This window comes from Marmota flaviventris, chromosome 8 (assembly GCF_047511675.1).
Source record: "Marmota flaviventris isolate mMarFla1 chromosome 8, mMarFla1.hap1, whole genome shotgun sequence".
In the NCBI taxonomy this organism is placed as follows: Eukaryota; Metazoa; Chordata; class Mammalia; order Rodentia; family Sciuridae; genus Marmota; species Marmota flaviventris.
The window spans coordinates 103,427,203-103,431,088 of record NC_092505.1 but is presented as its reverse complement, the minus strand read 5'-3'; the positions used below and the strand labels follow the sequence as shown (position 1 = coordinate 103,431,088).

The following is a 3,886-nucleotide window of genomic DNA, read 5'->3' as shown; positions in this document are numbered from 1 at the left end:
GTAAAAATTATTAAAAAAATTCCTCAAAAATGATTTATACATTTACTATTTTTAATTCCTCTTTTCCCATGTTCTTAAATATATTCTTTGTGTTTCACTTCCAGCACATCAACCAAAATGTTTTTATTACAAAAGCTAATATTCCCATCTGGCTGATTCCAGTGGTCAGTTTCTGGACCTCTTTACTCGGACTTTTGGCCAACTTTTGCTAAAGTTGCTCACTCCTTCTTCCTTCATGCGCACTCGGTTTCTAGGACACCACATTTCTTATATTATTGTAGGACAATACTCTGAATTGCCATGGACAGACCCAGTTCTCTTCCTTTTCTCTCTTGCAAGTCTCAAGAATCACTAGGATATGCTTAGAATGTAACATTCTGTGACATGAAGAAGCTGGACAGAATAGCTCATGCTCTGTTGTAGTTTTCTTTAGGAGTAAAGTCACCCTTCAGTGTTCTAGGGCACTAATTCTTTTTGCTACAGACATCAAATTCATTGTGAACTGCTTTCTGAGATCCCTCCTCTGTGGCGCCAGGGGGATGCATGCATTCAGGAGTCCATCCCCTTGGGAAACTTTCCTTTGCGAACCAGTTCACAATGAACCCTCAGTGTCTCTTGTCCTTTGCTGCCATGTGTAAGTGATAAACCTCCCTGATGTAACTTGTGGGATAGTCTCTCACACTCCACTCAGACAAGTTGATGATGGGTGCTCAGTGAACCAGCTTCACTTTATTTACCACTCCTTCCTAAACTCCTTTAAGTACACTTTGCTGCAATCGCTTTAGTGATAGCTGGGTTCATCGTCAGTGTGCTAGTAGCACAACAGAGCCCTACAGGGCAATGTCTGCTTCTATCATTGCGAGGGCGATTCTTTAAATCTCTTCTAGCCAAGACCCCACTATGGCACCCATACACCGGGCAATAAAATCTTAAGTCCACAAAATGGTCAATGAGGAATGAGGTCCTACATGGCCTGTGGCTTTACGCTTTCTTTGATCCTGGTTTCACTATCTTCCCCTCAATCCTTTTGCTGCTTTGGTTTCATTGATGTTCCTTGAATACAGAAGACATTTCCCTGTCAGTCTTTGCACTAAAATTTGACTAGTTTTTTTTTTTTTTTTTTTTTTTTTTCCTATTTCTAACTCTATCATCTTACTCAAATGTTATCAAAACATTTCTTATGTGAGGGGGTTTTCAGTTCGGTTTGCTTGCTTTCTTTGGTTTTAGTTCAACCCTCATCTCAACCCTGGCATGCTAAAAGGCCCTTAATATTCATTATGTAACTTTTCCCCATTCATTTGAAAATCACCTTGCAACAAGGTGATACGTGACAAGATCATAAAAGTGAAATTTGTGCTGGACGTGGTGGCACAAACCTTTAATCCCAGCAGATCTGGAGTCTGAGGCTGGAGGATCCTGAGTTCAAGCCAGCCTCAGTAAAAAGGAGGCACTAAGTAACTCAGTGAGACCCTGTCTCTAAATAAAATACAAAATAGGGCTGGGGATGTGGCTCACTGACTTAGTGCCCCTGAGTTCAATTCCCTGTACCCCTGAAAAACGTACTGTTTGTACTGAAATATATCAAATGCCCGTGAGCCTGGATTTCAATGGTTGCTTCAACAATATTTATTAAATAAATGAACATAAGTTCAGATAGCATGACTTTATTTATGCTATGTCCTTATTAACATAATTGTAACATTTAGCATTTATTGAATTTCTGTGTGTGTGTGTCCTTATAATTTATTCCAGACTTATGATTAGTGTACTGTAATAGCAGATGGATTTCCAATGAGTGTGAAACAATACTCAACTTAGGAGACTCCAAAGTTGTCTGTTTTCATCAACTCATAATTCATTATATTAGGAAAAGTTTTTTCTATGCTCATTCACATCCTGTGCCCTAATTTTTTTTACAGGTTTTTCATATTTTCCTGTACAGTCTCATAGCACAATGCTTAAGTGTACATTCTAGAACTAGAGGACTGGCTTAAATCCCATATCTATCTGCCCTATTATGGCTGTGTGTCTTTGGGCATGTTACTCCATATCTTTATGACTCAATTTCTAAATCTAGTAATTACAAGAAATAATCATACCTCTCATAGGATTTTTGTGAAGATTAAACGAAAACATTCAAAACTCTTTAAGAGTGCCTGACACATAGTATTATTATTTTGTTTCTCATATTAAATTAAACTTGCCCTAGCTTTCTGTTAGAGTATCAAGTTCTTGCTGTTCTCTGTATATTTTTCTTGAAATTTTATTGTCCCCCCTCAGAATGTTGGCCTAAAGTAACCATGTAACAATTGAGTTCTGTTATCTTAATGATAAAATTTGCTTTTTTGATGATTTAAATAAAATGTCACTTGTGTGTTTGCGATGCTGTGAGTCCCTTTCACACTCATTTTCTCCCAAACATGAATATTTTGCATTCACCAAGGGTGGCTTTCTTTGGTGTCTAAATATTTTTTATTAAATTATTTTTTTCAGATACTGTGGCTATAAGCAGAGAATTTAAAATCTCAACCTTAGTAGAGCCTTTTTTGAAGTTTAACACATATACATTTCTTAATGCCAAGAAATTTAGATATCCTGATATTTTTATTAAATATCACCAGGTATTCTAAGTCCTTATAATTAAGGGTATAAAGGGCATATAGTTCCAGTTTCCATGAAAATTTAGTAATACATAGAATGGATATATGTTATTTTGGACTACTGAATGTTCTATTTTGCTAATTTAATGAATACTCTAATGCCAAAATCTTTTTTTTTTTTATTTAGATGTACTCTTTTTTTTTATTGGTTGTTCAAAACATTACAAAGCTCTTGACATATCATATTTCATACATTAGATTCAAGTGGGTTATGAACTCCCATTTTACCCCAAATACAGATTACAGAATCACATCGGTTACACATCCACATTTTTACATGATGCCATACTAGTAACTGTTGTATTCTGCTAAAAAATATGGAACGCTTCACGAATTTGCATGTCATCCTTGCGCAGGGACCATACTAATCTTCTCTGTATCTTTCCAATTTTAGTATATGTGCTGCCGAAGTGAGCACTGCCAAAATCTTAACATGCAATTGTTTTATTAAATCTAGAGGATGACTGTTGAAAACAGATGTGTTAACATATATATATATATATATATATATATATATATATATACACACACATATATATATATATAATTTTAAACACTTGTATGCTATAAATTCAAACACTTGACACATATGTATGTCAAGTGTTTAAATATATAGCAAATCAGCCTTTCAAAAGTTTTTAATATATCCATATGTGCATAAAATATTAATTTTTGTACAGGTTCATTTAGACTTGTATTGAATATATTGCTAAGGATTCTGATCTAAAACAAGAACATCACAATTTTTTTTCACTTTTGTTCTCCTATGAACACATTTTTTACATTTGTTTAACATCATTATTCTTCTATAAAGTGCTATGTATTTTACCCATTCATTTTTTGGAGTGTTCAATTTTTATCTTGTTGATCTATAAGTTATAATATATATATATATATATATATATATATATATATATATATATATATATGTATATATATTATAGTAACATTTGTTAATATCAACTTGAAATTATCCCCCCCTTCTGGGCATAAATGTGTGTGTGTGTGTGTGTAAATTTCAATGTAGCCAAACATATTAGTCTTTCTTTCTTGGTTTTTAGTTATTGTCCTGCTTAGTCTATTAAATTTTAGTGTATCATTTTCCTCCTGTAACTTGTGAGTCTCAAATGTTTTCAGTTCATTGAATATTTAAGTGTGCTTGAAAATTCCCCGTCATATCAATAGAAATCTAATTAACAATAAAAAGGAAATGTTAATCACCAGAA

General features: G+C 33.7%; 1 non-coding gene across 1 annotated transcript; it reads right to left on the bottom strand.

Annotated features, from left to right (window-relative positions):
- Nucleotides 1-2,971: 2,971 nt before the first annotated feature.
- LOC114106398 (U6 spliceosomal RNA) lies at nucleotides 2,972-3,078 on the bottom strand. Its single transcript, XR_003585183.2, has one exon. It is a non-coding gene; the product is annotated as a U6 spliceosomal RNA (small nuclear RNA).
- Nucleotides 3,079-3,886: the final 808 nt, after the last annotated feature.